The sequence below is a fragment of the Vulpes vulpes genome, chromosome 15, assembly GCF_048418805.1.
Source record: "Vulpes vulpes isolate BD-2025 chromosome 15, VulVul3, whole genome shotgun sequence".
NCBI classification, from domain to species: domain Eukaryota; kingdom Metazoa; phylum Chordata; class Mammalia; order Carnivora; family Canidae; genus Vulpes; species Vulpes vulpes.
In genome coordinates, this window is record NC_132794.1 from 5,696,500 (window position 1) to 5,718,789 (window position 22,290).

General features: G+C 44.0%; 1 protein-coding gene and 1 long non-coding RNA gene across 2 annotated transcripts in view; both read left to right on the forward strand.

The window, feature by feature from the left end:
- Nucleotides 1-2,345: 2,345 nt before the first annotated feature.
- LCA5L (lebercilin LCA5 like) overlaps nucleotides 2,346-22,290 on the forward strand; it is a 280,078-nt gene continuing 260,133 nt past the window's right edge. Inside the window, exon 1 of the mRNA XM_072740540.1 lies at nucleotides 2,346-2,392. The gene's annotated coding sequence lies outside the window, so the exon portion shown is untranslated. The remainder of the gene's footprint in view (nucleotides 2,393-22,290) is intronic.
- LOC140595755 (uncharacterized) lies at nucleotides 16,051-22,117 on the forward strand. The gene is made up of 4 exons (XR_011997638.1): nucleotides 16,051-16,175; nucleotides 16,659-16,771; nucleotides 18,726-18,819; nucleotides 21,823-22,117. It is a non-coding gene; the product is annotated as an uncharacterized lncRNA (long non-coding RNA).

Below are 22,290 nucleotides of genomic sequence, written 5' to 3' on the forward strand. Positions count from 1 at the left end.
ATCTGCTTGAAAATGTTCATATGGGACCTATTGTTCAGTAGTCAGATTTTATTTACTTAATATATTACAAACCTCTGCCCCCAGTCAGTAAATACTGTAAATTATTTTTAGTGACTGTGCGTAATTCCATCAACTGAAGGTAGCATCACTTACCTAAGCTGACTCTATCAGGCTTCACGCCACACGAGGTGGTGAACACCGTGTTGGTTGGATCGGGGAGGCTACGCCTAATGATTTCCTTAGGATCCGTTCTGCAGACTGCGATTGCTATTATAGAGACCGTAAAAAGATCTGTGATTGCTGGGGAAGTAGGGGAATAAATAGGCAGAGAAGAAAGGATTTTTAGGATAGTGGAAATACTCTGCATGGTACTATAAGGTGGGTAGGTGTCATTACACATTTGGCAAAACCCATATCACGTCCAATACCAAGATTTAATAACTCTAAGGTCAACTGTGGACTTCGTGTGACTATGACTATCAATTGTAGATCCATCATTTGCAACAAATGTGCCACTCTGGCCTGGGGATGCAGCCGTGGAGGGGGACCATCCATGTGTGGAGGGAACTCTCTGTACCTTCTGCTCAATGTTGCTGTGATCCCAAAACTGCTCTAAAAAATAAAAAATCTAGATGGGCATTAAGGGAGGGGGGACCTTGAAGTAATGAGTACTAGGTATTATATTACAACTGATGAATCACTAAATTCTACCTCCAAAACTAATAATAACAGTATATGCTAATAATATTGGATTTAAATTTAAAAATAAATAAATGAAAGCTTAAAAATAAAAGTAAGTCTATTTTTTAATGCAATTGCTGCAACAAAAGACACACACATTGCAAGAAGTCTGAAATATCCTGGATTGGCAAAATCCCTCCAGGAGAGGTATATAGTGCCTGTAGCAACTAATGTGCAATGCAATCCACACCATCAGCTATTTTAATTTTGGACAATTTGGCAAAAGAAAAAAATTTAATTCAGTATTGTTTTCACTGTAAAAGAAATGTGTTCTCAATGTAGAAAATGTGGAAAACTCAGGAAAAATAATAACATCATTAAAGCAGAGCCCAAAACCTTGCGATCCAGAGATATCCACTCTGGAATATTTCTTCTTTTTTTAAGATTTTATTTATTTATTCATGAGAGACATAGAGAGAGAGAAGCAGAGATACAGGCAGACAGAGAAGCAGGATCCATGCCGGGAGCCTGATGTGGGACTCGATCCCGGGACTCCAGGATCATGCCCTGGGCCGAAGGCAAGAGCTAAACTGCTGAGTCACTCAGGGATCCCCCACTCTGGAATATTTCTTATAAAGCCTTCCAATCTTTAAAGTGTATATATGTGCATCTGTATGTCTACGAGTGTATGTGTGTATGTCAAGTATAATTTTTTAACTTTTTAGTGAAGGATTATATATAATTTTATATACAAAGTCTGACTTTTTTAACCTCACCCACTAAACTGAATTAAATAGTGTCTCCCCAAAAATTCTTATCTCCCTAGAACCTCAGAGCATGACCTTATTTAGAATAGGGTCTTGGCAGATGTAGCTAGTTAGATTAGGTGAGATCCTACTGGATCATAGAGAGCCCTAATCCAGTATGACTGGTGTCCTTATAAGAAGAAAGAAATGTGAACACAGAGACATACACAGAAGGACATTTTGCATGAAGACACATACAAGGAGCATTACCAAGTGATAACAAAGGTGGAGATTGGCCTGATGTGGTCTACAAGAAACACCCAGAAGCTACAAGATGCAAAGAAGGGGTCTCCCCCAAAGCCTTCAGAGGGAGCCAGGCCCTGCCAACACCCTGATGTCAGACTTCCAGCCTCTAGAACACAGAGAGAATAAATGTGTCTTATTTTAAGGCACTTCCATCAGTAGCCTAGGGAGCTAATACAACCACTTAACCAAATGGCCTCAGTATCTTTCCATAAATTTATGTATCCTTACAAAACAATTTTAAGTGGCTAAAAAGTATTGTTTTATGGATGGACCATCAGTTATTTAAAGAATTCTTTAAAGGGGAACCCTCTTGCACTTTGGTGGGAATGTGAACTGGTGCAGCCACTCTGGAAAACTGTGTGGAGGTTCCTCAAAGAGTTAAAAATAGACCTTCCCTATGACCCAGCAATTGCACTGCTGGGGATTTACCCCAAAGATTCAGATGCAATGAAACGCCAGGACACCTGCACCCCGATGTTTCTAGCAGCAATGTCCACAATAGCCAGACTCTGGAAGGAGCCTCGGTGTCCATCGAAAGATGATGGATAAAGAAGATGTGGTCTATGTATACAATGGAATATTCCTCAGCCATTAGAAACGACAAATACCCACCATTTGCTTCAACATGGATGGACCTGGAGGGTATTATGCTGAGTGAAGTAAGTCAATCAGAGAAGGACAATCATTATATGGTCTCATTCATTTGGGGAATATAAAAAATAGTGAAAGGGAATAAAGGGGAAAGGAGAAAAAATGAGTGGGAAGTATCAAAAACGGAGGCAGAACATGAGAGACTCCTAACTCTGGGAAATGAACAAAGGGTGATGGAAAGGGAGGTGGGCAAGGGAGATGGGAGGGACTGGGTGACGGGGCACTGAGGGGGGCACTTGATGGGATGAGCACTGGGTGTTACGCTATATGTTGGCAAATTGAACTCCAATAAAAATAAAATAAAATAAAAATAAAAACAAACAAATTTGAATTCCAGAGAAACAACAAAAAAATACAATAAAGAATTCTTTATTATTAAACATGAAGCTGCATCTATATTTTAGCTACTAGAAATCTTTGACTTGAAGAACCAACTTTCATGTATTATATAGTAGAATGTGATTTTATATCCTTCTTAATTTAACACTATATCATAAGCATTGTTCCCTATCATTAAAAACCGTTCGTGCACACTGTCTCAATGGCTTCCTGGTAATATGCTCTATTATGATACGTAATATAACATCATTATGTGTGTATCATAATGACAATAAGAATACCCATGTACCCATGTGGTTAAACATCATGTTGCTTCCATCTCTTCAATTTCAAATAATACTGAAATGAATGTATGTTTGTATAGAGAGGGTTGGGCTAGGGTGTATTTTGCATTTGGTACTGTATCTACATTAGGCTCTTTTCATTCCAATCATGTGAAAACATTAGTCACTTTACAATGATTGATAAAGTTAAAAGAGTTTCCAGAACGATGCCAACTTATGATCCCATAGGCAGTGTCGAAGATGACTGGTTTCACCTCACCCTCAGCAGCATGGGATCCTGTCATATTTGTGAATGTGGTTAACTGGAATGCAAAGTTAATAAACCACTCTTGTGACTAGGAATTTGCAAGATGCTCTCTGTCCCTTGCACTCCATGATTCACGAAATCCCAGGAGGGAAGTCGGCTGGGATAATGTGCCCTTAACAGATGCAAGGGCTGTTTTCTCCCCCTCAGGTAGAAATGTCTTTAATGGCTTTATGTTCTTTTTAATATCATTCACATCATGGGTGAAATAATCAGCAATTTTGGTCCAGGGCAAAGAGCAGAAAATTCACCCTGTATTTACAGCGCCTCAAAACTCGTGGCTAAAAACAAGGACAATCATTTATCTTGCAATCTGGACAGGGCTCAGCGGAAGTAGCCTGTCCTCCTCACACAGCTGGGACAGATCGACCGCGGCTAGAGGACCCCCTCCCTGCTCCCCACATCGCCACTCCTCTGCCAAGGCGGCTCAGTCACAGGCTGGAGAGTGGTCCTGGCTATTTTCGGGGCACAGGGCTGTGGCTGCACAAAGAGTCTCTGTTCCCCACAAGGGCCTCTCCTAGGAGCTGTTGGGCTTCCTTACAGTTGGAGCCCAAGAGCCATTGTTCCATTATACAAAAAACTGAAGACTGCTAGTCTTTTAAAGCCTGGACCAAGAAATTAGCACAATATCACTGGGTGAGTTTTCTGTGATTGAGTGACAAACCACCACAAACTTTGGTGGCTTCAGGAGCACCCATTTATTTCTGTAGGTCAGAAGTCTGGGCAGGCTCCCTGCTCAGTGGAGAGTCTGCTTCTCCCTCTCCCTCTGTCCCTCCTCCCTGACTCATTCTCTCTCTCTCACTCTCTTAAATAAATAAATAAAATCTGAAGAGGAAGAAGAAGAAAAGAAGAAGAAGAAGAAGAAGAAGAAGAAGAAGAAGAAGGAGGAGGAGGAGGAGGAGGAGGAGGAGGAAGGGGAGGAGGAGGAGGAGGAGAAGAGGAGGAGGAGGAGGAAGAAGAAGAAGAAGAAGAAGAAGAAGAAGAAGAAGAAGAAGAAGAAGAAGAAGAAGGAGGAGGAGGAGGAGGAGGAGGAGGAGGAGAAGAGGAGGAGGAGGAGGAAGAAGAAGAAGAAGAAGAAGAAGAAGAAGAAGAAGAAGAAGAAGAAGAAGAAGAAGAAGAAGGAGGAGGAGGAGGAGGAGGAGGAGGAGGAGGAGAAGGAGAAGAAGAAGAGGAGGAGGAGGAGGAGGAAGAAGAAGAAGAAGAAGAAGAAGAAGAAGAAGAAGAAGAAGAAGAAGAAGAAGAAGAAGAAGAAAAGAATAAGAAGCGGCACCAGGGTGGCTCAGTGGTTGAGCATCTGCCTTTGGCTCAGGCCATGACCCCGGGGTCCTGGGATCCAGTCCCACGTCGGGCTCCCTGCATGGAGCCTGCTTCTCCCTCTCCCTGTGTCTCTGCCTCTCTCTCTGTATCTCTCATGAGTAAATAAATAAAATCTTAAAAAAAAAAAAAAAAAAAAAAAAAAGAAGCCCAGAGGTAAGCAGTGCTGAACCAGTTCCCAGAGTCCTGCTTTCTTCTCTCTGCCCTCAGCATGAAGCTGTCATTCCAGCATCCTCTCACAGCCCAGCTGGTGGCTGGAGCAGGAAAGAAGAAAGCTGAGGAGGACGTACAGGCAGGCTGGGCCACCCGGCTGCCAGGCCTCCCCCTGGGAGCCCCATATCACACAGAGGCCAGACTTCACTCAGATGTCCACGCCTCCTGCAGAGGATGAGGAATGTACTCTTTTAGCTGGACACATTGTTCGCCCAAATAAAAAGACAAAGAGGAGGTGAACAGAAATAGTTCCACTGGCTTCTGTTACCAATGTAGAGATATAAACTTATTATGTTACCAGAAGACACAAAGTATTTTTAGGTTCAAGAAATTTGTTTTATCATCTCAGGCCGTTAGAAGTTGATTTCTTTCTGAAAGTAAATCTAAATTTTCTATTTCACATTTTTAAAAAGGAAAAATTAGAAATGTATTAGTCGGGCAGCCCGGGTGGCTCAGCGGTTTTAGCACCGCCTTCAGTTCAGGGCCTGATCCTGGAGACCTGGGATCGAATCCCACTTTGGGCTCCCTGCACGGAGCCTGCTTCTCCCTCTGCCTGTGTCTCTGCCTCTCTCTGTGTGTCTCTCATGAATAAATAAATGAAATCTTAAAAAAAAAAAATGAGCCCAGATTCTGACCCTAGTGAGAACAAAGTATTTGTATGATGCTTCAGGGAATACAAATTACTTTTTCATCCATAATCACCTAGAGGTTTTTTGTTTTTGTTTTTGTTTTTTTTTTTGACAGAGAGAGTGCACAGGAGTGGGGAGTAGGGGAGCAAAGAGAGAATCTCAAGCGGACTCTATGGTCAGCACAGAGCCCAACCCAGGGCTTGATCTCATGACCCTGAGGTCACGACCTGAGCCAAAATCAAGAGCCAGACACTTAACTGAGCCACCCAGGTGCCCCTCGCCTATAGTTCTGATACCATCTCCGTGAGGTAAGTTCTGGGAGGCAAGGCCTTTACCAGCGCACCTGCCACATGGCCCTGGGCAGGTGACTTCATCTGTCTGAACTCCCAGATAGTCTCAACAGCCCTTGCATCCTGGTATTCGTGCTTTTGTGTAAATTCCTCCTTTTGAGCATGAATGAGACTTCTGAGTGGCTTCTAACCAATGGACCGGAGCAAAAGCGATGGGATGTCCCTTCTGTGATCACATAAGATTGTAACTTCCATCTTGCTAGCAGATGCTCACTGTTGCCTTTTCTGCTGAGCGTCTGCCTTGGGCTCAGGTCATGACCCCGGGATCCCGGGATTGAGTCCCACATCAGGATCCCTGCAGAGAGCCTGCTTCTCCCTCTGCCTGTGTCTCTGCCTCTCTCTATGTGTCTCTCATGAATAAATAAATAAAATCATTTTTTTAAAGAAAAAGTAAAATGAGAGTAATTCACCTATACAGAAAAAGAAGCATAACAATATTCAGCTTCACTAAGATCCTGCATATCAGTCCTGATGCAATACCCTGTATTTAGTAAGTGCTTCTTTATATGGTCAAGGCTTTCAGTGATGTTGATTAATTCGCATAATAAATACATACTACACTTTGACAGCAATGAGCACCGCAGAAGTCTCCGCTTTGGGGAAGCTCGTATACTTGAGGGGGAGACAATCAATAAATGAACAGATAAGTGTATGCTGGATTGTGGTATGCGTTATGAAGACAAAAGGTAGGGTCCGAAAGACAGGTGGTAACGGGGTACTCTTTCAGGTAAGGGCTGTGGTTGATGGTAGGTCTATCATTCAGGGTGCACTAGGCTCTGTCGCAGTAACGCACAACCTCAAATCTTGGTGGCCTCACACAGTCCAGGTCTACATCTCACTCACACAATGTGGGTTGACCGGGGCATCTCGCTTGCTCAGCTGACCAGGTGAGGGAGGCTCCCTCAGAAAACTGCTGCATTGGGACAGAAATGTGACAAATCCCATGCTAGCCCTTCAAGTGTCCTTCCTAAGCAACATGTCCTTCCTGCTTATACTTCACTGTCCAAATCAACACCTAACATCAAAGTGGGCAGCGAAGTCCATGCACTTGGAAGGAAGGAGACCCCACGTTTGGAGAGCAGCACTGCTGGCTTCACATGGAACTCAACCATGGTCACGATTTTCACACAGTAGCCATGGTGCTTCCGCTCTTGCTCTGAGCACTGAGGTGCCCTGTCCTGTCCCCCCACACACACACCCACTTCTGCCCTCAGCAGCTTCTCTTGCTAGTTTCCTTTTCCACTGTTTCTAAAAACATCCCTTTGCAATTAGTCTATCCTGGGGCAAAGTCCAGCCCAACACCTATCTTTGTAAATAAAGTTTTATTGGGACACAGCCATGCTCATCCTTTTATACATTGTCTGTGGCTGCTTTTGCTTTGCAACAGCAGAGTTGAGTCGTTGTGACAGAGATGTATGGGCCACAAAGCCAAAAGTATTTACTATCTGGCCCTTTATAGAGAAAGTCTGCTGACCTCTGACCTATATAATTCAGAATTTTAAAATAAGTTGTCATCTTTCATTTGGTAACTCCCCTTTCTAAAAAAAAAAAAAAACAACCAGGAATGTGATCATAGTTTATACAAAAGAATGTACAGTAAGAAAGTGCTCACAGTAGATAGATGACAGTTGGATGGATACATAGATGATAAAGATGATAGATGATAGATGATAGATAGATAGATAGATAGATAGATAATAGATAATAGATAAATAGATAATAGAAAATAGATAAATGAGTAAGTTCCATGTGCTAAGCTGGACTGGACAAGTTACAGTCTCTGGTTATTCAATTAAACACTGATCTAGGTGTTGCTGAGAAGGCACTTTATAGATGTGATGTGTCTATAATCAATTGATTCAAAGTAAAAGAGAATATTTTCGATAATCTGGGTGGGCTTGATCCAAACAATCTAAAGGTTTTTAGAGCAGAACTGAGGCTTCTCAGGAGAAATTCCACCTTCAGATGGTAGCTTGAGTTCATGCCAAGATTTCCAGCCTGCCCTTCCTGATGGCTTATCCTATGGATTTCAGACTTGCTTTGCTAGAAATATATGTAAATAATATGCTACCGGTTCTGTTTCTCTGGAGGAATTCACATTGATATAAGTAAATGAATAGATGATGATTGATTGATTGATTGATTGATAGAAATATAATTTTGTGCTGTTCCTAGCACAGAGCTTCTAAAACCCTTGGAATTTCCATAAAGATGCCTTTTGTCATTCATTAAAAAGCCCTTTTCAATCACACCTGAGTTTATGTTATTGAAGTGTCTTTTGGAAAGTCCCTAAGGATGGAGGCTGGTTGCCAGGGTAACCAACCCTGGAACTGGCAGGTTGGAATTCTCAGCCCCATGTTTTGTCTCTATCTGGAAGAAGGAAAAAAGATGGAAGTTGAATTAATCTCCAAAGGCCAATGACATAATCAATTGTGCCTACAAAATGAAGCCTCTATAAAACCCCTAAAGGTTGATGGTTGGAGAGCTTCTAGAACACATCCTTGTGCCAAGAGAGTGGTGCACCCCAAATCACAGTGGCAGAAGCTCCCATGCTCGAGACCCTTCTGGCTCTCTCCCTGTGTATGTCTTCACCTGGCGACTCATTCATATCCATTAACAGCCCTTGTAATAAACCAGTAATCTGGCAAGTAAACCGTTTTTCCAAATTCTACAAATAGCTCTAGCAAATTATTCAAATTTAGGGTGGGGGAGCCTTATTTGAATATTCCAAGATTGCTACAATGAACTCACTACTTTTGCAATCTGAGAAGCCAAGACTGAAAACCTTGTATTCTGAAATTATTCTGAAGCTTTATATGGCTCTACCTGGCTCCTTCCAGGTTGTTCTTCATAGCAGATCCACTCAGCCCCCTAGAGACACCCTCAGCACACATCTGAATATCTAAAGTATCATCTCACCCTAAACCTAAACATCAGAAGCTCTTTTTAAATTAAAATTTTAACTAATTAACATGTAGGGTATTATTAGTTTCAGAAGTAGAGTTCAGTGATTCATCAGATGCATATAACACCCGGTGCTCATCCCATCATGTGCCTTCCTTAAGGACCATCACCAAGTTACCCTTTCCCCCCTCCCACCTCCCCTCCAGCAATCCTCTGTTTGCTTCCCAGACTAAGAGTCTCTCATGGTTTGTCTCCCTCTCTGATTTTTTTCCAATTCCATTTCCCCTCCCTCCCCTTATGGTCGTCTGCACTATTTCTTATATTCCACATATGAGTGAGACCATATGATAATTGACCAGAGAATGATTGACTTATTTCACTCAGCATGACACCCTCCAGTTCCATTCACATCGATGAAAATGGTAGGTTTTCATTCTTTCTGATGGCTGAGTAATATTCCATTGTGTGTGTGTATTTTATATACATATATTGCATCTTCTTTATCCATTCATCTGTCAAAGGACATCTGGGCTCTTTGCACAATTTGGCTATTGTGGACCTTGCTGCTATGAACACTGGGGTGCAGGTGCCCCTTCATTTTGACATCTGTATCTTTGGGGTAAATACCCAGTAGTGCAAACTTTATGACCCAGCATATGTAAGCTTTTTTTAAACCACTGTGGCTGGCTGCCCGGCTGCTTGTCTGTTTGTTTTACTACCTCACTCTGATTCCCTGTTTGTCCTTAGGACACTTTCCGCAATGCTCTGAAAGTAAATGTCCCTGCTCCCCACTGGTGAGTATGTCATCTGGTTTGGCAGTGGGGGAGAAGCACATTATTTATATTTAATGCTGCCTCATTAGATCCAGGATCTGACACTGTCAAGAGAGGAATGTGGTCCATATGGGGAAGGACACTACATTTTTTAAGCACTTGGTTATTTTTTAAAACCTCATGGATTTAGACATCTTTAATTTAGAATTTACGGTAATATCGAATTTTTGATTATTTGAAACTATTCTGAATCAAATGAACAATGCAAATAAGATCCTGGGATTTAATTTTCAGATGATTTAATCTAATCAATTTTCGGCACACAAATCCCAATTACCTACAACAGGCAATAAAATTTCAAATCGGTGTTCCCGCTTTAGATAGTTTATGCACTTGAATTAAAACTAACTTCCCGAATCAAATACATTCTACAAGCAATTTACACCTTGAAATAAGCCGTCTCTGTGATTCATACCCATTTGCAGGCTCAGCATTGGTGGAAGGTGGAGGGTCTGCTTTCCCCGTGGAAAGCAGTCTCATGCACCAGCTTAACAGTCTTGAGAGGTGAGCATTATTATACCCATTTTACAGGGACTAAAACTGAGGCTCTCCACATTTCATTATGTTGCCAAGAGCCACACCATCCAGAAGCCAGCTTTGCCTCTCCTTCTGACCCCAAGGACTCCCCATGGTCTTCCCATGCTACTGCACTGTCTTTCCATTAGGTTATTCATGATAAATTTATAAGATGCCTCACTAACCTAACCTCCCATTTGGAAAACCGTCCTTACAATGAAAGATGTGATATCATGTGCCCATTCCTACAGATTAAGTTATTGCCGCCTACAGTTCAACTCCTCAGCGCCTTTATACTGTGATCCTGTTGGGGTCATTGTTCCTTGTTTTGTTTTATTTTGTAGCATCTGGATTTTTTTAATTGAGATATAATTGACGTAAAATATTCTGTTAGTTTCGAGTGTACGACATATTTGTATATATTGCTAAATGATGGTCAGAATAAGTCTAGTTAACATCCCTCACATCGCATAGTTACAGAACTTTGTTTCTTGTGGTGAGAATTTTGAAGATCTACTCTCTTAGCAACTTCCAAATATATAGAACAGTTCGGTTAACTCTAGTCACCATGCTGTGCCTTACATCCCTGGGACTCACTTATTTTATAACTGGAAGTTGGTACCTTTTGACCATCTTTACCTACATCCCAACTATGCCAACCACCAATCTCTTATCTGTGAGCTCAGGGGGGGTTTTCCTTTGTATTTTCTAGATTTCACGTGGGTATTCTTTGTTAAGTAAATTTTTCTTATTTTAGAGAAGTTTTAGATTTAAGGAAAAAATACAGTGATATACACAGGGTTTCTAGATTCCTTTATTATTAATCTTACACAAGTATGATACACCTGTCACAATGAATGGCTCATATTGATGCCTTCATATGAACCAAAGTCCATCATTTATTCAGATGTCCTGTTTTCCCCTAATGTCCTTTTTCCTTTCCTGAATTCTGTCCAGGAAACCACATGTGTGACATTTAGTCACCTTGTCTCCTTAGATTTTCTTGGGTTTTGATGACAGTTTTGAGGACTGAGTAGATAATTTGTATAATCCCTCAACTGGGATTTGTTTCATGTTTTTCACACACCATACAGATGTAAGATATTAATTATAGGAGAATACAGAAACCCACTATACTATATTCACAATTTTACTGTAAATCTAAACCATTCCAAAATAAAAAGTTTATTTAAAAAAGCCTAAGACAGGGGCACCTGGGTGGCTCAGTCATGATAAGTGTCTGCCTTCAGCTAAGGTCATGATCCCAAAGTCCTGGGATGGGGCCCCATGTCAGGCTCCCTGCTCAGTGGGAAGGCTGCTTCTCCTTCTCCCTCTGTCCCTCCTCCTGCTTATTCTTGCTCTCAGATAAATAAAAAAAATCTTTTAAAAAAAAATAAGAAGAAAATTCAAAAGCCTAAGACAAAAATACATTAAGTTGAAAGCTAAATCATCACGATACCATTTGCACAAGTCGAATTGCGAGAGATTGCTTTGTGATTGTTAGTGTGATGCTCAATGTTGGGTGTCACCTGTGCCTGATGGAAGAGATGCTTGGGTCGGCTTCACTACCTCTCACTGGTGTCGATGCTAAATGAACAAGCCTTTCAGAATCTCTAAAAGAAGGAGTTTCCTTTGAGCCCAAGTTAAGACAGTTGCCCAGGGAAACAAGGGCTTCACAGTGAAGAAAGCGCTCCAGAGAATGAATGGTTTTCACATCTTGGGAAAGCTCCAAAGATTATAGATTAACATACAGGCGGGAACCATGAGCTTTAATGTCAAGGAATGCAGGCAGCAGGAGGAGCATTGATCGATATCTTAAAGACAGATGATTTTCCTTTAGGCTACGTATGACCTAGGCTTGGCACCATAAATCAAGCTTTTGATCTAAATAACGTTTACATACAGTCAGTGCTGGCTTAGAAAGGAATTTAAATGGCATCCCTTGTGTATCAGGCCTTCAGGGGCTCTTCCCTTATCACTGGCCAACACGTGCTAGGGCAGAAATACACATTAATACCAAAACACATGGATTGTTTTATTTATTCTACATATAATATTTGTAGGAAAATATGTTAGGGACAAATGGCATTAGGCAATACTCTGTAGGGCAGTGTGAAGCAAACTGGGCAGCTATTTATATTCACAGGAAATACATGAATTATAAATTATACTTCCCGTCTGTTTCTTTGGTCTCCCCCCTAATAAATTAATGCTCATCAGTTGTCATCCTGACCATGACCTGAAAGAGACTAGACCAGCCTGGACCTCAGCTAAGCCAAATGCACTGGCAGAGAGGGCCTGGGATTCATTCTGTGCCCGAACTGACCCAGGTGAAACCTGGAGAAGGTGAATTCACCTCCAGAATTTTGTCATTTAGCATACAGGGAGTCGGGATACCCACTGCTGTGGAGCACTTACCGTGTGTCAAGGATCAGCTTTCCTGCTGCAGGTGCGTAAAACATGATTTCTGGCCTCATGGGGCATACGGTCAGGTGGAAGAGAAAGGTGTGCAATAAAAATAAATCCGACAGCAAGTACATGGTCTAAACTGTGGCAAGTGGTGGAAGTTCACGGTGTTAAAAAAACAAAATTCCACTGAGTAAATGTGAAGATCTAATTGGCTTTATTAGGTGATTCACAAATTGGGTAGCATCCCATCTAGCAAGTAGAGGGAGGCTCTGGGTTGTACAAAATGGTTTTTATAGGAAAGACAGAGGGGCAAGGAAGTTATTTGTAAAAGAAAAGAAAGGATTGTTTCGGGCAAGGTCAATTTCCCTTAAGGAGAAGGGCAGGGGTCCCAGGTGGATTCCCTCCTCTTCCTTCAGTGGATGGAGAGAGCCCATGGGACAGGTGATCTCACTGATGCTTAGCAGAAAGTCCCTGACTTGCCTGTTAAGACTTAGATTTCAGGGGGAGTTTGAAACTGCAATTCCGATAGATTTTATGCCCCAATTTTATGAGTTGGCCTCACATAAATGACTCCATCTTGGGCTGCTTCACCTGGCCCAGGAGAATGCCACCTCGTTCTGGGCATCATTTCTCCATAGGCCACACCTGGCCACTAGGTGGCGACAGACCCCGCAGGGCAGGCACAGAGGTGCACCGTCCTGGGGACACCCAACCCCCTAAGCCCTTCAGAGAGGATACCTGGAAGACTGAAGCATCAGGCATGTGCCCAAGGCAGGGATGTAACAGACCCTTCATGGATGGAAGGAAGGGTTCGTGCAGGGGGAAGAGAGGGAGAGCCTGAGGTAAGAGCAGGAGCCCTACAGCTCAGCCAGGAGGGCTGACTTAGCATGAGGCCAAGATACAGGAGAGACATCCTGGGGAGAGAGTCTCCAAAGAAACCTGTTTCTGGGTAAATTGGTGAAATGCAGTGAAGTGGAGAAGGGGCGACCCAGTGGATGGGGGCTGTGGTTCTTGGACCATGTGATGGGCGTCATGCAGGATGCCAGTCCTGATAGTGGCACGCCGTGTGCACGGGAAAGCCGAGGGGCTGCTGGGAGCACAGGGAGGTTTTGAGAGCTTCACAACTGAAATATAGGGTTTATTTGGACATAAGATTCCAGAATTGGGAGCTGGGAGGTCACCAGGAAGCCAGGCCTGGGCTCCCAGGTGCAGCTGAGGCCATAGGAGCCCTGCTTCTCGTTTTGGTTCTCTTTCCTTCTCCCTCCTTCCCTCCTCCTCCTCCTTCTCCTCCCTGTCCTCCTTCCTCTTCCTCCCTGCCCCATCTCTTCTGTCTGGAACCTTCCAGCTCCCAGATTTTTATCTCCTTGCCACCAGAGACTAACTCATGTCTTGGTTCTAAGTTCCCAGAGGATGGGCTCTGATCATGGCCCTGGTCTGCTGTCCCCACTGCCACCTGCTGGGGTGGACAGAGGGACAGCTACCAAGTACGAAAACAGATGTCAGCACCCCGAGGATTGGAGAGTAGGTTTCATAAAAGGGCTTTGTGAACCAGGAGATTTCTCAAAACACACATTCTAGAAGTTGGTGGCTAAGGCTTAGGCCCAGCACTGACAACCACCTGCTGCCTTGTCCCGCGCGCTGGGGGCGCCGTCCAGGGATGAGGGTAAGGGAATGAGGAAAAGAAAAGAGACATAAACAGAGTGGGAGCAGGACGGACATATGGCCGGATTCAGCCACAATGCCAACTTTATTTGTATTATTCACTCTTTTATAAAGCAGGGTTGTTTAACAAGCAGGATATTTCAAGCTTAGTTCTCCAGACATGTCCTTTCACAATAGATAGTGATAGTATGCGCCCTTGAGCCACAAGCCTTCAACAACAAGGGTGAGACAGGTGGAAGAGTCAACAGAGAGCCATTGCTCGATCCATTAACCCCTTCCTGGCACGCGGCTCCCAACATCCCCCCCTATTGTTTTTAATTTGAGATTTTGAAAATAGAGATTTTTAAGGGCTTTGTGCTGGAAACTTTTAAAGGACGCATATAAGCATATTCCAATAGTTAAAGCAATTACTAAGGTTGTAGCGACAGCAATTATAATCCAAATGCCAGGGGAATTAAATTCAAACCATTGCAAGGGGTTAATACCTCGGATACCTTTCAAAAATCTATCTGCCAATTCAGCAGGGTTCTCAATAGAGAGATGAGCATTGTTAAGTGCAGCCACTTGCTGTTCCAGGCTTAGCAAATCTAAGCTTAAATCTGTATTGTTCCAAATCCCCTTTAAATGTTGCTGCCCTTGCTCCCATGTATGTTCTGTCTCGTTATAAGGTAGTGCGGTGACGCAGATATGCTGAAAGCCCGCATGACATTGCAATGATAACTGAGCTCGGAGCCGAGCATGTTGCCCTCCCAGGTACTCCACAGCTTCTTCCAACCCCTGCAGACGAGCAACAATTTTTTGATCAATAGTCCCTTGTGTGGCAAGAGCCACAGATACATTATAGGCCAAGGAATTATGTTGAGCGGTGTGGATGGTTTGGCTGAGTGCCACAGAAGAAACAGTGGCAGAGGCTACCAAAGACACAAAAGCAACCATTCCTGCCACCAACAGACCCAAAAACCTTTTTGTTCTTACCACCATATCAGTGAGTTGTTTAGCAAAGGAATACCCATAACTAGTATGCCACGGACCAGTAACATTAACAGGGAGCATGATACGGGGGTTGCTGTACTAACGTAACTGTAACAGGGCGAGCATCTCCAGGGGGCAGATGAACAGGCAAACAATTAGTCAATACACAATTTTGGCAACTAGCCTGGTATTTGTCCTGAGAGGCTTGAAGCTTATCAATTTTGCCTCTCCCCACCACCAACAGGAAGGGACGCGGTACGCAAGCCTGAATATACAGATCAACATGAGGGGGGTAGATAGGTCCAGTAGCAGAGTTTGTTTTAAGGGGACGGAGAGCCGAAGCCAGCTTCCAAAGGTCCGAATGTATCATGCGTGGTGTTGAGAGCGTGCCGGGAGGCACGTGTCCATAATGTTCATCGACAGCACGGAGTCCTGGAGGTCTCACTCTGACTCGCATTTCTTGCCAGGCTGCAGATTTTGATTTTGACCAGTCCGTTATACGCAAAGAGGGTGTCATCACTGGGTGCAAAGTCTCAGGGTCTCGCACTCTGCATTCTCTCCAAACCGGGAGAGATGATTTCCAATTGGGCACTGTAGGGCAGTCAGGATAGTCCCAAGGGCTCATTCCAGGAGGAGGATCTCGAAGGTTAGAAGTAGCCCCCGTGCGAAGAATGGTTCATTAAGCGCCCAATAATCAACCATTTCCTCCTCCCTTCGATTTCCATTATGTCTTTCGTCATCCCAATACCGACGCTTGCCAGTGCGAGTCACCTGCTTAGTAAAAAGGCACCCATAGGAGGGGGACTGACCGTTTTCAGCGGCCTGGAAACAAATTGGAACCTGATCTGCCAACCCAGTCCAGCTGATGGGTCTTGCGACAGCCTCAATAGAATATGCCTCCAGCCCGCCCAGCACATCTGTTAGATTAGTGCGTACATGAGGGGTGGGATTATCCCAAGTAACGGGCCGTACAAAAGGAGGGTCCACCATAAAAGTCCAATAAGAGGACGCCTCGGCTGTCTCAGTAGAGGTGGAGATGCCTGCTAAAAGAGCCAAAAACAGGTTAGTAGGAGTAAAGGGGGCCTGGGCTTTACGTACGGTTTGTTTGGCCTCGCCAACCACCTTTTTTATTTGTCCCCAAGTAGGCAATGGGGCTCTCCTCCCCCTTCTCCTCCCGGGTTTCACCGTCTGGTCCTGTTGAGGAACTTGTGGTTGCAGGGAGAGGCGGACCATTTTCTTTGGTAAATCGGATGCACCGCAACGGCAGCCACCGTGGAATCTCCTCATTCTGTGGGAAAATACAAGCAAACCCTCATCCTCGCCGGAGGACTGGATCTGGGCCAGGCCACTGTCCCGTCATGTCCTTCCATCGTGCATAGAGGAAGGGCTCCGGTTCTGGAGCCCAAAACCTCTCAGGTGCAGTCTTACCTACTGCATCAACATTCAAAAAATTTAAAACATATAAAGTTAATGCCAAATGCATATGTGGTGAATACTTGGTCTTTCCCTTAAGTATCTCCCCCTCTTTTAATTTATGTAAATAAGTTTTCAGGGTGGAATGACTTCTTGCAACAATGGCCTGACCCTGTGAATTATATGGAATACCAGTGGAATGTGAAATGCTGAAAGTTAGGCAAAATTGCTGAAAAGAAGACGAGGTATAAGCAGATCCATTGTCTGTTTTAATAGCCTTGGGGAGGCCTAGTTGGGAGAATGCAGCAAATAGATGATTTTGTACATCAGTAAAGGCTTCTCCGCTGTGGGCAGAGGCAAAAATATATCCTGAAAAGGTATCAACAGAAACATGGATATATTTCAATTTACCAAATGGAAGATATAATGTAACGTCCATTTGCCATAGATGATTAGGTACGAGGCCTCGGGGATTAACAGTAAATGAAGGGAGGTTGAGGGTTTCAGGGCAAGTCCGACATTCTTTTACTATTTGTCTGGCCGATTCGCGTGAAATCTTAAATTGTCTTCGAAGAGCTGCTGAATTTTGGTGAAACTTGCTATGGCTTTCCTTAGCAGCATCAAGAGAAGAAAGAAAATTAATATGCGTGATTTCATCAGCAATTGCATTTCCATAGGATAATGGGCCAGGCAGACCTGAATGAGCTCGAATATGAGAAATGTAAATCAGATTATGTCTTTTAAGAAGACTGTGTTGAATAGATGAGAAGAGGGTATATAACTCTTCATCATTACAACATAAAAAGGCAGAGGGAAGTAAGGGCACAGCTTGAGCAACATATAGACTGTCTGTGAAAAGATTTAATGCCTCGGGATATTTTTGTAAAGCAATAGCAACAGCTTTGAATTCTGCTCTTTGCACTGATTTAGTTGAGTAATGATATTTCTCTATATGTTCCTCATTTTTAGAGACATAATAAATTGCAATATTGCCAGACTTGTTGGCGTCCACAAAAATGTTTGCAGCTTCCTCAACTGGGGAGTGAGAAAGGGAACCTTGTGGGATTGTTGAAACCTTATTTAGAAATTGCAGAAGTTTATTTGCCGGCAAATGGAATTTAACTTGGCCCGGGTATGAGGTGAGGGCAATTTGCCAATCAAGGTCAAACTGTTGTAAATTTTCAAACTTGTCTTTAGTTAACATAGCACAGATTAAAAAGTTAGGCTCCTTGCCTAGGAGTTGTAGGGAACGCGTCCTTCCCCGAGTGATGAGTTGAGCCAGCATGCTAGGAAGAGAATGAATAACATTCAGAGAATGTAAGGGGAGATGTATCCATTCTAAAGGGCCATGAGGTTGCCAAAGGACAGCCAAGGGCATGATGGCAGGGTTCAATAAAATTAAGTATAGTGAATCCACCAAAGAAACTCTTGTAACCTGAGCTTCCGAGAGTTTATTATTGACCAATTCTAATGTTTGTTTGGTGCCCTCCATCAACATTCTAGGAGAGGCCGGATTAGAGTCTCCTTTTTGTATATCAAAGAGGGGGCGTAACTGTTCCCACAGTTAAAGTTAACGTTGAACGTATCCAGTTGACATCTCCTAATAACTTTTGATAATCATTTAATGTTTTAAGAGGGGCAGTGCGTATTTGAATTTTTTGTGGCTTAATAGTTTTTTGTTCAATAATATATCCAAGATATTCATAAGGTCCAGCTCTCTGAACCTTTGCAGGGGCCACTATCAAATTAAATTTTTGAAGGCAAGACTGCAATCCCTCGAATGCTCTTAAGAGAGTCCCTTCCTCATCAGCGGCTAGTAATATGTCATCCATATAATGAATACAATACACAGATGGGAAAGCAAGTCTAAAGGGGGTCAAAGCTCTGCCTACAAATTCCTGACATAGGGTAGGACTATTGGCCATGCCCTGAGGTAAAACCTTCCAATGATACCTGGCATAAGGGGCTTGTAGATTAGTAGTAGGAATTGAAAAGGCGAATTTTTCACAATCATCAGGAGATAGACGGATGGTGAAAAAACAGTCTTTTAAATCTAAGATAAGTAATTGATAATTCAAAGGAATGGCTGAAGGAGCAGGCAGCCTGGGTTGAAGAGCTCCCATGGGCTTCATAACGGCATTAACCGCTCGGAGATCTTGCAATAATCTCCATTTTCCTGATTTCTTTTTAATGACAAAGATAGGAGTATTCCAAGGACTGTTGGAAGGAACAAGATGTCCCAACTGCACCTGTCCCTGAACCAGCTTTCTAGCAGCCTCTTGTTTATGATCAGGTAAGGGCCACTGGTCCACCCACACAGGGGCATTGGTTAACCATTCAAGAGGCATAGCGTGGGGGGCTGTCAGTGGCCCTGGAGAAAACCCAAACCTAATTTATCAGGATTTCCCTCAAGTTCGACGGGTTGTACAATCCCTTGTAAGTCTTTCCCGAGTCCTTTTCCTGGAACATAACCCATTTGAGCCATCATAAAGGAAACAGCTTCCTGTTGTTTAGAAACAGGAAGTTTTTTTGTTTCAAGGACTAAGCCCATTTCTGTAAGTACATCTCTTCCCCATAGATTAAGATCAATAGGAAGAACGAAGGGACAAAATCTTCCAGAGTGTCCATCCTCAGTCTCCCAGTAAAGCTGATTGGAGCTAATCCTAGGGGTAGTTATAATACCCACTCCCTTAACTGGAGTGGAGGTCTCTTGCGTGGGCCAGGCATTAGGCCATTGATTTTGAGATATGACGGACATATCTGCTCCAGTGTCTACCAATCCTTTAAAAATTTTTCCATTCACCTTAAGGCAGAGATAAGGCTTATCCGAAGATATTAACTGCATCCAATGTACATCAGTAGATCCAAAGCCCTGGCTGCCTCTTTGAGGTTTTATTACTTTATTTTCAGTTTTAAATCTAGGTATTAATATTAGCTGGGCAATAGGAACCTTGGGTTCCAATGTGAGAGTCCCTTGGGAGAGACTAGCAAGAATTTTTAGCTCTCCTGTGTAGTCTTCATCGATCACCCCAGGATATACAGTAAGCCCTTTTTTAAAAAACTTTTTTAATTTATGTATTATAGTCACAGAGAGAGAGAGAGAGGCAGAGACACAGGCAGAGGGAGAAGCAGGCTCCATGCACCGGGAGCCCGATGTGGGATTCGATCCCGGGTGTCCGGGATCGCACCCTGGGCCAAAGGCAGGCGCTAAACCTCTGCGCCACCCAGGGATCCCTACAGTAAGCCCTTTTAAAGTCCAACTGGATCTACTTAAAATTAATCCCCAAGTTCCTTTAGGAAGAGGTCCCCATACTCCGGTAGGTATGGGTTTAGGGGGCTGCCCGCCTTCCAAATATATATAGGAAACAGGAGCTAAATCTAGCCCTGCACTGGAGGGGGTACCTCGGTATAATTTGTCAATCCCTGAGAGATCAGCTGTGTTGGCTCTAATTGGTTCAAGGGATCCTGTAGTGGGGTCAGCGTCGCTATTGTTTGTCGGGGCTGCGACAAGCCCCGACCTCGGTTTCCCGAAAGGGGGTTTCCGAACCCGTCTGTCTTGGAACAGCATTCATTAGCCCAATGAAACCCCCGCTGACATCTGGGACAGAGAGATAAAGGTTTGTTAACTTGCTGCAGGCTCACAGAATTCCCAAAACCGGCCTTCAATTGGGGGCATTGACTCTTTTAATTTTTATTTATTTATGATAGTCACAGAGAGAGAGAGAGAGAGGCAGAGACACAGGCAGAGGGAGAAGCAGGCTCCATGCACCGGGAGCCCGACGTGGGATTCGATCCCAGGTCTCCAGGATCGCGCCTTGGGCCAAAGGCAGGCACCAAACCGCTGCGCCACCCAGGGATTCCGGGGGGGCATCGACTCTTAAAATGACCTGGCTTTCCACAATTAAAACAGGTCTGTGCTCCCGTGGAATTCTTTTGCCCACGTCCGCCACCTCTAGTTCCCTGTTTTAGCATCTGCTGTTGCATCTGTTGTGGGGAAATTCCCCTTAAAGCAGCAGCCAGTGTCAAGCCTTGCACGTACGAAGGGCCTATCTCTGCACAAAGACGGACATAACCTTCAAGAGTTCCAGTTTTTCTCCATGGCCGAATTGCAGCCTGGCATGCACTGTTAGCATTTTCATAAGCTAATTGTTTTACTATAATAGTGCCGCTTCCACATCAGTAACTATCCGCCCCACTGCCTGCAGAAGACGGGCTACAAAGTCTGAGTACTTCTCATCGGGCCCTTGTCGTATTTTGGACAATTCCTCTGTTCTGGCCCCAGAAGTAGGCAGCTTCCTCCAAGATCTAATAGCAAGCAGCCTTGATTTGAGTATAAGCCACTTCAGGGTAATCTAATTGCTGACCTACATCATGGTAAGCGCCTGTCCCTGCAAGCATTTCATAGGAGACAGGAATTCCAGTTCTCCTATTGTAATTAGCAAGATCATTACATCTGTCATGATAATCAGATTTCCAAATCAAATAATCCCCCCCAGAAAGGCATGCTTTGGCTACAACATGCCAATCCCCAGGGCACAGGGCCTCTCGACTCAAATTGTCCAGCATGGACAAAGTGAAAGGGGCAGTGGGCCCATACTGGGCACATGCAGTTTTTAATTCTTTGAACACTTTGAAGTTTAGGGCTGAATACATGCGCCGACCGGCATTATCTAAAGAGACAGGGAAAGCAGTAAATCCAGTGGTGTCCTCTCCGCGCCTTCCGGCCTCATACAGTGCCCTTTGTAAGGGGGTCACACCTTTAATATCAAACCCCCTGGCTGATTGTTGGTTAGTCATTATGGGGAAAGTCTGCCGGGGGACAGCAGGTGCTCCTTCCCAGATCTTATCTCTGCGGTTGGAGCTTGTAAGATATAAAGCAAGGGACTAGTAGCTTGATCCCTATACCCGGGGACTGGCCCCTTTTTCTGTCCTTTATCAGAAAATTTTGTCATCTGCATGTATCCTTTCGGAGGACTTTCATTATCACTGTCCAAATATACATCGTCGTCCCCGAATTCATCTCCTCCCGATCTCAACAAAGGGGGTCCCCTGAGGTCTGCCTTATGAGACCCATAAGTACTTGTTGGATCAGATATAGGTGGCGGGGCAGGGGGGATGACCCCAGGAGGCTCAGGAATAACTTCACAGGAGTGATCCCCAACTGGAGGTGGGGGGGAGCCAGGAAAAAAAGAGGATGATAAGGCCATTTGCATCATAGCTGCTGAGGGAGGCTGAATTTCCTCAGAATCACCCTCAAACTCACTTTCAAATTGATCATTTTTGTTCTCGGTTTCAGATTTCAAGGAAATAATCTCAATCTTATGCAAAGGGTCAATGACTTGTCGCAACTGCTCAAACAATCTCATAGTCCCAGCTGGGACTGCTGTCTCGCCTCTAAGGGAAATTTGATTTTTCAGTTCCTGTCCAATTCTTCTCCAATGTTCTAAATCTAAGGACCCTTCAGTCGGAAACCACGGGCATAAATCCCTGACAGTTTCGAAAAAGCTTCTCAAGGCCTTATTAGGTACCTTGAACCCTCCTTCTCGGAGAAGGGTTTGTAATCCAGCTATGAATAAAACCTGATTTGCTGATTGCTCTTGTCCCATGATTTTACTCCCACCGTTCCAGGACCCCGCCTGGTTCCCTCACCTGAATAATTCAATTCCGGAACCTTCTCATGTGCTTTATGCTCAGGTCCCTGTTCGGGCGCCACTTGTCGCACGCGCTGGGGGCGACAACCGTCCAGGGATGAGGGTAAGGGAAT